Source organism: Alligator sinensis, unplaced genomic scaffold (genome assembly GCF_000455745.1).
Source record: "Alligator sinensis unplaced genomic scaffold, ASM45574v1 scaffold392_2, whole genome shotgun sequence".
Classification (NCBI taxonomy): Eukaryota; Metazoa; Chordata; order Crocodylia; family Alligatoridae; genus Alligator; species Alligator sinensis.
Genome location: NW_005842145.1, coordinates 1,978,992 through 1,992,909, shown reverse-complemented (window position 1 = coordinate 1,992,909; position 13,918 = coordinate 1,978,992). Strand labels below are relative to the sequence as shown.

The 13,918-nt window shown below is 42.2% G+C and overlaps 1 long non-coding RNA gene across 1 annotated transcript in view; it reads right to left on the bottom strand.

The window, feature by feature from the left end:
- Nucleotides 1-309: 309 nt before the first annotated feature.
- Nucleotides 310-13,918, bottom strand: part of LOC102373823 — a 20,777-nt gene continuing 7,168 nt past the window's right edge. The window contains exons 2-3 of the long non-coding RNA XR_324049.2: nucleotides 9,569-9,657; nucleotides 310-834 (exon numbers count right to left, since the gene is read on the bottom strand). This is a non-coding gene — a long non-coding RNA (uncharacterized LOC102373823). The remainder of the gene's footprint in view (nucleotides 835-9,568; nucleotides 9,658-13,918) is intronic.

Sequence of the window (13,918 nt, the reverse complement as noted above, 5' to 3'; positions counted from 1 at the left end):
AGTATTATATAATCTGAACTGTATCTCAGGCAACCAGCAGGTATTTGCAGTACACCTACTCAGTGACTCAATATACTGATGTTGCAAATCTGTTGTTAAAATAACAGGCTGAAGACATTGCTAAGCCCTTTTGAAGTTTCCTGTAAATTTGTGATCAGTTAAAGCAACAACTTGCTTGTTTCTCCTGTTACTGACTCTAATCTGAACATAATGGCCTTTGGCAAATAATTGAAGCTTCCCAGGGAAGAAAGGTTTTCAGCAATTTAGGTTTTATTCAAAAGGAGAACAGAACCACATTAGCTAGCTACATTCAAACAGCTGCCAAGCATGATTCTGGCAAGCTGCTACCTGGCAATCAATTCTGAGTTACTGCTAGCCAAGTTACTGCTAGGGTAGGTAGGGGAAATGGACACATTTATCAAAGTTGGATGCCTGGAGTTAAGCTCCTAAAACTACTTAGCCTTCAGTGTGAGCAGCAGGACACTTTTATGGGACCCAATATAGAGAGTTTGGAGCCTTAATTTAAATGCATACATTTAAACATTTCTTTCCTGGTTAACAATTTTACCAGAGGAAAAAAAAAGCATACTGTTGAAAACATATAGATTACCTACAGTAAGCTTTCTTAAGTAAGGTTGTAACATGGGGTCAAGAAAAACTTAGACATAAGAAATATAATCCTGTGGTTTCTTTCAAATAGTCCCATCACAAAGCAGGCAGGAGGCTTGGTCCACAAATCTATGGATGCCTGGAGATTGTCATGAAACCCCACAGATTTCAGGCTGCAATGCAAGTTAGGCAGGATTTGAATTACACTTCGACGCTTGGCGGGGTCTGCAAAAAAATTAAACTGGTTCATTGATTAACAAGTCCACTTAAGTGAAGGAGCAATCCAAATGGAGACCCTCCCCCTCTCCCCCCAAGTTATGATTTTCAGTCAGCTCCCCCTTAATTCATACCCTGAAGTTAGGTAGACTTTTTGAAAGCTAAATATGGGCAGCACTACTGTTACTGCCCCACCAATTTTCCATGCTGCTTTCCAAGGCTTCTTTCTTCAGCAGCCTAGTTCCCATGGGATCAGTGCCAGAAGCTGCTCCACCTCTACAGTTCCACTGCTAACCCCAGGCCCAACTGAGCCATGACCCCTTCCCTCAGAACCCATATAGATTAAACTATGTGGCTCTCTCAGCTCTCTAGCTAACTAACTTCTCTACTCCCCAGTGCTACAGGGCTTAAATCATTAACACTTATGGGTCCCATCCAGATGAGCAGATGCTTGCAGCAGCACAAATTTGTGCCGCTACTTTGTGCCACAGCGCATATCCCTGCACGTGCCCTTTGCTGCGGGCTGTGCCCAGCTCCTCCCAGCTCCCAGCCAGGCTCCATGTGCTGGGGAGGGGGGCTGCTGGCTGAGGCACAGGGTGCATCAGCATGAGGCTAGCCAGAAGGTAGCCCCTGCGCCGAGTCACCCTGCACCCCAGCCAGCCAGGGAGTGGCATGTGGAGAGAACGGAGCAGGCAACCCAGGGCTGCCTGCTCCCGTTTCTGCATTTGTTCTGGCACACGCTATTTGTGTGTGCTTTGCCTTGCTTTCTTTTCCTTTTTTTTTTCCACTACCAAGAAATTCCAATAGCAAATTTTGCCCCCGTATTACAAATTAGCAGCGCCATGCATGGTTTGCAATGTGTGTGGTTTGTGGTGCCACAGAGAGGTTTGTGACACCACAAACTGCACGTGCCTGCACATATGGACACAGTCATGAAGTACATTCTGGTCATGGGTGCCAGAGAAATGCATCTACATAAAATAAGGATTACCAGCACACCAATTAGCATAGTATCACTGCGGTTACTACCCCACCATTGAGCTCCAATTGAAGAAATAATTTACAGTTGCACTGTAGAACTAAAGCAGCATAGTGACACTTTGCTTGAGAATTCGGAAAATTCCCAGCCTCAGACATGTTTTTAAAACAGGAAAACTCCTTTTTGGTTTAGCTTTCCTTATTAATAAAAAGGATGTTTGACTAAGGTCCCTACCACCAAATGTATTCACAAATTTTAAGGTAAAATTGACTACTCTGACCTTCTGCATAACGTAAGCCATAGAATCATTTTTTGCTTAAAGACCTGTTATTCTAACCCCTTTTTTCCAGATCTCCTCACACAGGCTTGCTGATGCTAACTTGCTCAGAGCCAGCTTCACAAATTCTGACTAACTAATCCCTTATTGATGGTCAACATGTTGATTCTAGTAAATGTTTAACTTTACCCTGGGCTGGCATTAAGAACTGGGAAAATTAGTGGCTGCTCATTCTAGTGGGAAGTTGAGGGCCGCAAAAGAGCAAATCTACAAATATGAAACATTTAATATTCACGAGCAATAATGATTTTCTGTTAAAAATGACTAATTGGCAGTGTCACAGAACTTGCTGTTGGACAACAACAGACAACAAGCAATGCTTTGTATTTGGAGGAGTCGCTCTGAACTTGGTTGTTTACACATTCCTAGATTTGCTTGTATTTTTGTGCATATGTAGTAGGCTAGTGTAGATCTTCATGACTGAATTTGATAGCAATAGTGACAATCATGTATGAAAACAGAAATATTTTTGAAGAGCTGGATATCACAGAAGAAAAACTGAAAGAGAAGCCAACAGTGAGAAAGTCAAGCACTTAAAGATTTCTGACTTCAACTGTTTCTCTTTCAGTTGATGCACCAAAATCTTCAAATTAAGTTTTATCCACCTAAATCACCAGAGTTCCTACTTTTTTAAAGCAATGCTCTTAATAAAAGAGGGCTTTATTTCTTCTGACAGTTCTGGGAGATTGGAAAGAAGAGAACAAGAAGAAAACATTGCTCTCAGAAAGACAGCACCATATGTGACTGTGGATATGTCTTTGAGCAATAACAACTTGATGCAGCAACACAGTTACTCAAGGAATATGGAGGAACTTTGAGTATTGATTCTCTAAAATACCCTGCCAAATGACCAGTGATGGATAACAGAGTTTGCTTTTTCCTTATGAACACTGGCCAGTGCAAAGAAACTACTAGATGTTTATATCTTTGGATAATAAAGGATAAAATTTTCAGTTTTCCATGTTTCATGCTAGCTTTCAAATGGAGAGTGCATTAAAAGAGACTGGCTTCTCTGTTCCATTTCAACGATTCTGGTTATTGTACCTGCTACCATCCGTTTCATTCTAGAGATTTTGCTTTAGCTGGGAATGGAGTGTCAGACTGGACCATTGTAAACCATGAGAAATTAACAGCTCACAGGAATAGCTATAATACAGGTTTCCCTCGCTTTATGCAGGTTCTGTATGTACAAATTCACTCTTATGCGATGACCCTTTTTATACCAAAAATTCATTATATGTGAGGTAAAAATTTACTTTTATGTGAGCGGTGTAGTGGAAGCCTGCAGTCAGCTGCTTTGTGCAGTGCATTGTGGGAGTGATGCACACCAAAATATAGTCTCCTGTGTGGATCTGTGCTCCTCGCTCATTGTCTGCGACACATGTTTCTGTAGTTGCTGTCTCCATTAATGATAGTACACACAAGCATGGGGCACCATCTGCTGTTGGCAACTACCAATATTGTCTTGCAAAAGTCTTAAAAATGGGTCTGGGGGTCAGTACAGTCAAAGTTTTGGAACATATCCCTATTTATTACATTGTAAAGTGGGTTCCCTTTATGTGAATTTGAGTTATGCGCCGTTTTCCAGGAACACATGTACAGCATAAAGCGAGGAAAACCTGTATGTGGAGAGACTTAGAAATTAGGCTGAAGCAAGACCGTACAGTTCTTAAAGAAAATAGCATCAAATTAATTCCCTACTATAATACTGGCAAACTGTTCAGGAAAGGCTTTTTGATTTGATCAGGCTGCCTGGAATAGAAAACGTTCAAGGGAGGCTCAACAAACAAAGGGCCTTGTTACACCTTACATTGTAAGCTAAACAAGTGTTAATTGGCTTAGTGAAGAAGTAGCACCATAAGGTGAAAAGTTATCGCTGACTACTTTACCTGCTCAGCTGTGACTAGCCATGACTGCCAAGTACAGTCAAAAAGCCCAAGGCTGAATTGATTCAGTCTGCAGGTTAGTAAAAGCTGCACATATTAAATCAAAACAGAAGTGAACAGACATTTACTTTTGATTCAGGAAATGCAACCACATGCCTGCAGTGGCTCAGGCCAAAAGCCGGGGTTGCTAGACCATGGCTCTCTGCCTGCGCTCACTTCCTCTTCCTGCTGCCCTCAAAGTCTCTGGGATTTTCTGTCTAGAATTATAACAGCAAGACTCTACAGGGTTGCTCATCACTTCCTCTTCCTGCTTCCAGGTGCCTCTGGGATTTGTAGTCCACAGTTGCAGCCGGGAAATGGGCGTTTAACGCCCCCCCCCTCCCCCCCAGCTCCAGACCCCTGCTGGGGTTTGCCTGGGGGCAGCTCCCCACCCCCATAGACTAGGCTGCATCCCAGATAGACTTGTCAACTAGCCCTCACTGCTCCAGGTAGAGAACAGAGGGGCAGGGCCAGCCCTGCTCTCTGGGCACAGCCCAGCCCAGCCCAGGGCATGAAAGCATGCTGGGATGCTAGGGGACTCTGATTTAACTTGAGCCAGGAAGGGATCTGGGACAGAAGTTTCATAAACTGGTTTGACCCAAATCAGTTAAGTCTGATAATACATTCAACCAGATTTATCTTAAACCAGTTTCAGCCATTTTCAAACTGGTTTATGTGCACTGAGCTTCTGTTCTGTTACAGGTTTAAACCAGTTTCCCATCACTTAAACTGGTTTATATGTAACTTCTGTCCCTAGGCTACAGGTTTGGTAAGTAGGGGCAGGACGAGAAGATATAAGTAGGACTAGCTCACTGTTTGAACTCCAAGGAACCCGATCTTTTTTTTCCTCCAGAGCCTGCGCCTCTGTGCCCACCCCCCGCTGGGTGCTGCCTGAGTTCTGAGGGGTCCAATCCTTTTTAGGAGCTGCCTGGGCTCCTAAAAAGGATTGGACCCCTCAGAACTCAGGCAGCACCCAGCCCTGTGACGGCGTCGGGGAGGGGAGTGGGGGACGAGCTCTAGAAAAAGGATCAGGCCCCTTGGACCATAGAAATCTCAACAACCAGTGTAGAAGCAAAATTCAAAGAACTTAATCCACTCAGGTCCCAGAACTCTGAAAGATTTAGCATGTGAAATCATAAGGCTGATAGCAAGGATTTCTAACAAATCTGTCAAGTTGGACTAATTTCAGATAACTGAAAAAATGGAAGGTGCAGCATTTATATTATAAAAGGGAAAAGCTATCTGGGGAACTTTAATTCTGGCCACAAAACATGCAAGGCTGCTGGCCAGCTAGGCGCTGCCTAACCTTCAAGGGGCACAATCCTTTTTTTTCCTCTGGAGCTCACCCTCCTATGTCACCGTTGGCAGAAGCAGCAAGCTGGTCCAAGTGACGGCAGGAGGCACCATGGGTGCCAGGTGCTCCAGGGCTGTAGTGCTTGCTCTGCCTGATGTGCCCAAGCCACTGTCCCCAGCCCCACTGTGCCTTGGTGTCCCCACTTATCCCGACTTGGGAAGGGCCACACATCCTGGCATTCTGGAGGACTTCAACTTGAGTGGAACAGCTGCAGAGAGTGGCCACACCTTAATGGAACAGGAGCAAAATTATTCAGATTAGAGATAATTTTGTCCTGGAGTGGCAGAACTTTAAGATGAATAATAAGTGCTTTAAACCACTTAAAAAGGTGTTAGTAGGAAGCCAATCCAGAGGTTAAGAACTCCAGAAGCTGCCTAAAATTACTGTGTAACAAGGCCCAAACTCCATTTGTGCCACAACGTGATTTTAATTTTTTAAAAATTTGTGTTGTTTCTTGGAAAAATCTAACTTTGTTATGGAAGATTACCTTGCAGAAAATTCATGATCACTAACAGAGCAGAGATATTCAAATCTAAATTATTCAGATTCTTGGGGATATTATCAATAAGGACACTACTGCTACCCTAAAACCTACCAAGTATTTTTCTGTTCAATATTAGTACACAAGAGCTGATGACAGTGACTATTAGATTTACTTCTGCAGAAGAAGAAAGTGGGAGAAGAAATGGTAGTGTTATGGTCAAAGTGTTCATTTTTGGGTTTCTGAGTGGTTGCAGTGAAGTGTGGTATTTTCGATGTTGTTTTAAGGGCTTAAACTATTTTTTTAATCTTCCTGTAGTGCTGGGATGCAATGAGCCAACATGTGACCAACCTGTTTCCGGAACCCTCACGTGAAATGAAATCTGCATATTTCAGTAATAAATTTCAGGAGTCTATGGGAGCGTCTACATGTGCATTAATACGCTTTAAGTTTAGTACCTCTGGGCACTTTTATGTGTGCTCTGGGGGCACAAGGGTTGGGGGGTATTTTAATTAGAGAGGCTCCCAGAGCTGGTCTAATTAAAACGCCACCACGTATTGTGTATCAGTGTCCTCATGCTTAAAAATGGTGGTGGGGGGCACTTGAACTAAAGCTCATTTGATGAGCTTTAGTTCAAGCACCCCTGCTGCCATTTTAAAGTGTGAGGACACTGATACACACGGTGCAGGAGGCTGCTGGAGCGTGATACTTGCCACACTCCACCAGACTCGACTGAGTCAGCTCCGACACACTGTAGTTACAGTGCGTCGGAGCAGCCTCCGTGCTCATGTATAGGCACCCTCCAATGTGAGGTACAAACTAAATGTGTGATTAGGCTGCCCTAACATGCAGTAGTGCAAGTGCATGCTTTTTAGGTGATGCTTAATGCGCAGTAGCCTATTTTACTGTGCATTAGCATAATAACACGGGTTTTTTAAACGCTGCTTTAATGTGCAGTAAAATAGGCTGCTGCGCATTAAAGCACACATGTAGATGAGCCATATGACAGTTTAGTTTCAAATGGCCAGTGATTCAAACCTAAAGGGCCCCATGATAACCAATGCTTGAAGCAGGATGGAATTGTTGACCCACATAATCTGCAAATATTAATTTTTGTGCAGTGTGGTTCTTTGGCATGATGTATGTCATGATGTTAGTACCACAAGTGAAAAGCTTCAAGAAGTTGAAGTGAATATTGAATCAGCTAAAAGCCTCAAAACAATTCCTTATAAGTTACCATTCTGATAAATTTACAAGCGTCTTAATGCTAAGGAATTGGCTTAAGAGTGAAACCAATAAGAGAAAGTTTGATTATAGGGATGGAAATTAACCATTAGCTAATTCAGAAAAGAACTACTGGTAATATGAAGATTTCCTATCTTGTTTTGAATACCAGCATGCACTTAGAGAAATTTTGTAACTTAAGGGGTACCACAAGCTGTTCTGTTTGTTGTACAGTATCTCTTAAACACTGAAGAATTACAAAAGGATTACAACAGCAGTGCATTGTTTTAAGCAAAGCATAGAAGATGGGCTGCCTTGTTGAAGAGAGAGTGACGTAAATGCCCTGGGTCTTTACAATAAGCTTCAGTTCCTGGCAGATGTTTGAAACCTAGATCATGCCAAAACAAGAGTACTGGATTTTCTTTCTAAAAATAAGCTATTGTCTTTTTTTCCCCAAATGTTTCCATTGCACTCAGGCTTCTATTAACATGTCAGAAGCTGAGGCAGTTTTTGAAATTTAGGTTTATAAAGACATTTTTGCATTCTACAATATTTCAGTCTCAGATGCTGGGACTTGCATTAATTTCAGTTGAAATCTAAATTGCGGAAAGTATGGATATACCCATCAACAAGTTCATATATATTAAAGTGAAGTTTGTTGAAGATGCTAGATGCTAAACTTCACAAGCAAGTTTTTGTGAAACAAAGCTTTAAAGGACCAGTTATGTGTTTGATTTCCAAGGTCTTACTTTTCTTCATGCTTGCATTATCATTGAAAAACAGGAATTATGAATCTTATCCCCTTTGCTTTTATTGAGCAGTTAGGAACTAACAAGAGAGGACACCAAAAAGGACTTCTGTTGTATCCTAAAGTCTATAGTTGGCACAGGTGTCTGTTCCTTGGCTCCAGCCATCTCCAGAGCTTTTCTAGTTCCTAGCAGTTACAAGGAAAGAACTGTGCTTTTTTCTCTAAAATTATTGGTGATGTTCCTTGGGACATTATTATACCACAGGTTGTCACTGGATGTGGTGTCCAAACTAAAAACAAATACACCACATTTCTGAAGTGTTGCTCCATATAATCAATTTTCTGATATAATAACCAATTTTTGTTTACCCATGCATATGAAGTCACACCTTTTACTTGATCTCTCAGTGAAGGAATACTGAGCATTCTTTGGCAAGCACCCCATGCCATTTATTAGTTAACCAATTAGATACCCAAGATAGATGAGGACAGTCCCTGACCTAAAGAACTTAGTAAATGGCAATCAAAAAGAAGACAGTACATGCTGGGGTATCTAGAAATAATTGTTTTATTTCCACAAAAAAATGCAATGGGACAGGTTCTCCTCCTCTTTTCTCCTTCTGGCAGCAGGACTGATTCCAATATGATTTTTGCTACAAAAATTTGACTGATAGTTGAGGAAGGATGTGATATTTAACAAAAATAACGTACTAAACTAGAGTGACATTTGTAAGCTCATAAAATCACAGACAGATGGAAAAAGCCACGTAGGTCATCCCATCTGACAATCTGTACTTTGCAAGAATACTTCCTACATCATTCTCATTAGCATCTCATCTCATATATGATGACTATTCTGCTATATTTCACTGCCCAACTGCTCTGATTATTAAGAATCCTTTCCTAATGACTAAGATTTTCCTGCTTTAGCTTCAGGCCATTGCACCTTGTCCTTCTATCTTTGGAGAACGTGAATTCCCTTCCTTCATTTATAGTGTTACCTTGAAAGTATTTATAGTCTGTGAACATAAATCTCCTGAGTTTTCTCTTTAATACAGTTCCCTTCAGTTTCTCTCCATACTCTGTGCCTTAATGTTCAGTCATTGCTTTGTATTTTCTCTAATTTTTTAAGCCAGCTCTCTAATCATCTGAGGCTGGCGGTGGCTCCATTCTTGTGCCCCCTCTAAGTTGGTGTCCAGAGCTCATACTCCAGGTGCCCACTGATAGTTATGCTATTTGTTTTATAATGAAAAGTGTTAGGCAGACTTTGTGGCAGGTATTGCCACCTTTGATACAACCCCTTGTAACTATATAGATCCCATAGTCAGTTTAAAATTTTGGTGCATATTTCTCTGACAGGTGCAAACTTAACTTGAATAAATTTTAAAAGAATAGATTAGCAAGGTCATGGCTAGTGCCAGGTGAATAATATAAAAAGAGATTTGTAAATTCCTTCCAAGGTGAAGAATTAACTTAGATTCTTTTTATAGAAAGGAAAAGATGAGGAACAGCATGGTTAAAATTCTCTGAGTAAATCAAAGAGTTTTGCAATTGTTTTAAAGGAAAATATGTATTAAGTTCTCTCTGCTGTTGTGTGTGGGATCACGTTACTTGTTCCTGACAGCTGACTCATTTGTAACATGTTTGTCAATCCCTCCCCTCAAAAAAAATAAAATAAAATCACAAAATTTTAACCTCAAAAGTTGTGGCAAAATTCTCAGCTTGGAACATCATCCTCCCAAAGTCTCTAGGTGTTCTCCTGTTTAGATTCAGTCATCCAGTCACTGAGCAGAAACAATTACATGTGATTTACACAACCAGTTTAACAGCTACAATAACAAATTACTTATCTGAATGGCAGTGGGAACGAATAGCTTATGAACAGCTTCTATGGTAGTACTTGTGTATGTAATATCAAGATTGGTTTGTGAATTATTTCTGAATAACAGAGGCAAAACATATCAAAAACTTAATTTTTTCATTAGAACCAATTGAGTTACTAGCTACTTACCATCGACTTTGGTGTTTACACAGCTCCCATCAAAGACCTCCCACTATCTCATGGTTATTAATATACAGATCTTCACAAGAGCTTAATCAAGCAGGGCAGCATCATTTCAAGAGAACTAACATACACAGCATGCATACATGCACTTTACTACAGAGTCATAGTCTGCATGTGTATTCATAGTTTCATAGTTGGTAGGGTCGGAAGGGACCTAAGTAGATCATCAAGTCTGACCCCCTGCCATGGGCAGGAAAGAATGCTAGGGTCAAATGACCCCAGCTAGGTGATTATCTAGCCTCCTTTTGAAGACCCCCAGGGTAGAAGCGAGCACCACTTCCCTTGGAAGATGGTTCCAGATCCTAGCCGCCCTGACTATGAAGTAGTGCCTCCTGATATCTAGCCTGAATCTACTCTCTGTCAATTTATGGCCATTATTCTATGTTACTCCCAGTAGCGCTTGGGGGAACAGGGACTCTCCCATAGCCTGCTGGTCCCCCTTGGCCAGTTGGTAGACGGCCACCACATCCGCCCATTCAGCCTTCTCTTGTGGAGGCTAAACAGGTTCAGGTCCCATAGTCTTCACTCATAGGGCCTGCCTTGCTTCCCCCTGATCATGCAAGTGGCCCTCCTCTGACCCCCCCTGCCTCCCCCCCAATGCTGGCCACATCCCTCCTGAAGTGCAGCGCCCAGAACTGGATGCAGGACTCCAACTGCAGCCTGACCAGTGTCACATAGATGGGGAAAATCACCTCCTTGGACCCGCTCGTGATGCATCTGTGGATGCATGACAAGGTGTGGCTGGCCTTCCTGACCATGTCCCCACATTGGCAGCCCATGTTCATTTTGGAATCAATGACTCCAAGATCCTTTTCTGCCTCTGTGCTGATAAGAAGGGAGCTCCCCAGCCTGTAGGTATGCTGCTGGTTCTTCCTCCCCAGGTGCAATACCTTGCACTTGTCCATATTGAACCCCATCCTGTTCTCATCTGCCCACCCCTGCAAACTGTCCAGATCTAATTGCAGCCTGTCCCTCTCCTCCAGCGTGTCCACTTCTTCCCACATCTTAGGTGTCATCCGCGAATTTGAACAAGGTGCTTTTCACCTCTTCGTCCAAGTCGCTGATGAAGATGTTGAGCAGGGCAGGCCCGAGGACCAAGCCCTGGGGGACCCCACTGCCCGCATCCCTCCAGGTTGAAAAAGACCCATCCACCACCACTGTGGGTGCATCCCTCTAGTCAATTTACGACCCATCTGACTGTGGAGGCATCGACGCCACAATCGCCTAATTTCTTAAAGAGAATGGGGTGAGAGACAATCAAAGGCCTTCCTAAAGTCCAGAAAGACTACATCCACCGCAGCACCTGCATCCAAGGATTTTGTGACCCAGAAATATACCTGAACATAAATCTCCTGAGTTCTCTTTAATACAGTTCCCTTCAGTTTCTCTCCATACTCTGTGCCTTAATGTTCAGTCATTGCTTTGTATTTTCTCTCGTTTAAGCCATCTCTCAAACCATCTGAGGCTGGCAGTGGCTCCATTCTTATGCCCCCTTAATAGCATGTGTAGATGCGCCCAGAAATATTACGCAACTTCCACAGTAACACATGAAAAGTCAGAGCCAGGAATTCAACTAAGATCTGAGCCCTTGTCCAGCATCTTAATTAAAAGATCATTCCTCCTCTCTACAAGACCCTCTCAGAGAAAGAGAAATATTATAGCTTTACATATAATTTACAAAATTTACATCATTACTCATAATTTTCAAATTATATGTACCTACTTGCAGCAAGCTGCTGTATAAGCAATTACATAGGCTTATTAACCAGTGCTGTAAAGATCACCAAGACACCGGAAATTATAGGGATAACAGAAACACAGTGGAAGAGCAGCCATGACTGGAATGCAAGCACTGAAAGGTATGCACTATTCAAGAAAGCAAGCAAGAAAGGTAAAGGCAGGAGTGTGTTAGGCATTAAAGATGTAGAAGGGATAGCATGGATAAAACAGAAACTTGTCTGGGCCAAAAGAACTTTAGGGAAGGATGCTAAAAACTTGATATAGCTGGAAGTCTACTACAAGTGCGCAGTGTTAAGATTTGGATATGGAGAGTGATCTCTGTAATGTTATTAAAGGGAAAAATACTCCACAACTTTGGTGTGTGCTCTTCCTGGATGGAATGAAAAATAAAGAAGCCAGAGGCTGGGCTGGTATGCATACAAGGTAGGCAGTCGGTGAAGATGTAGATTGAGGAGTCAATGGGTGAGAGACAGGCTGGGGGAGGGGAGGGGGAGAGAAGGGGGATGAATAGTGGAGAAGTACCTGGGGCATCAGATGTCAGGCAGGTTATAATGTCTCATAAATCCATTGTCTATATTTAGTCCATGTTTTTTAGTATCTAGGAGGTTGATGAAGTGGACTTCATAGGCTCGTCTCTGGGAAGTGTTTTGTAAGTTTCCTTTGAGGATCAAGACAGAGATTGGAGACAAAGTGATTTTCTTGCGAGAAATGTGCCTCCCACAGGTAATTGGGTATTCCCATCTTTGATAGATTTTCAGTGTGCTAACCTCATCACCAGAAGCAATCTTCCTCAGACCCAGAACACACCAAAAGGATCCAGATCATGCCATGACAAGATCTCTCACCCATTGACTCCTCAATCTACATTTTCACTGACTACCTGTCTTGTATGCATACCAGCCCAGCCCCTGGCTTCTTTACTTTTCATTCCATCCAGGAAGAGCACACACCAACTGCTGAAACTTCCTTAGCCTGACCAAGGGTTTTTGCACCCGAAAGCTTGCTTAATAATTGTTTTCCAACTATTTAAGTTGGTCTAATAAAAGATACCAGATTCACCCAAAGAACCTTGTCTGGACTGAGTATAGACATTGAATTTATGACACATTATAACCTGCCTGACAGCTGACTCCCCAGGTATCTCTCCACTTTCATCCCCCTTCTCTCTCTCCTCCCCCTCCCCAGCCTCTCTCTCACCCATTGACTCCTCAATCTACATTTTCACTGACTACCTGTCTTGTATGCATACCAGCCCAGCCCCTGGCTTCTTTACTTTTCATTCCATCCAGGAAGAGCACACACCAACTGCTGAAACTTCCTTAGCCTGACCAAGGGTTTTTGCACCCGAAAGCTTGCTTAATAATTGTTTTCCAACTATTTAAGTTGGTCTAATAAAAGATACCAGATTCACCCAAAGAACCTTGTCTGGACTGAGTATAGACATTGAATTTATGACACATTATAACCTGCCTGACATCTGACTCCCCAGGTACTTCTCCACTATTCATCCTCCTTCTCTCCCCCTCACCCAGCCTGTCTCTCACCCATTGACTCCTCAATCTACATCTTCACTGACTGCCTGTCTTGTATGTATACCAGCCCAGCCTTTGGCTTCTTTACTTTTCATTCCATCCAGGAAGAGCACACCAACTGCTGAAACTTCCTCAGCCTGATGAAGGATTTTTTAACCTGAAAGCTTACTTAAAAAGTGTTTTCTAACTATTTAAGTTGATCTAATAAAAGAGATCAGATTCAGCCAAAGAACTTTGTCTGCCTATGTCCTTAGACCAACATGGCTATGACCTACACCCCTCCAAAACTTTGTGCATTTATGGGAGACTTCAATTTCCCAGATACTGCTTGGACAACAAAAGGTACTGATAAAGTCAGAGACCAGTTCTTGCTGGCTATGATACCTGACAGATTTCTTCAAAGACAGTCAATGAACCAACAACAAATGATGCTATTTTAGACTTAATTTTTGTAAGCAGTGTAGTGAGTATATTATAGATGAGCTGGTCATGGAATAAAATCTGGGAACAAGTGATCATACATTGATTCAATTTGAACTAAGTGGAAGGAGACACAGAAATAGCTAATTAAGGTTTTTGAATTTTCATAAACTAAAGCTAATAGTGAAGTTAACTGGACCAAAACAGTAGTGACCTGAATACAAAAGCAGCTTGCAAACCAAAGGTACTAATGTATTTGTGAATTATATCCAAAGGAAGAGGAAAAGT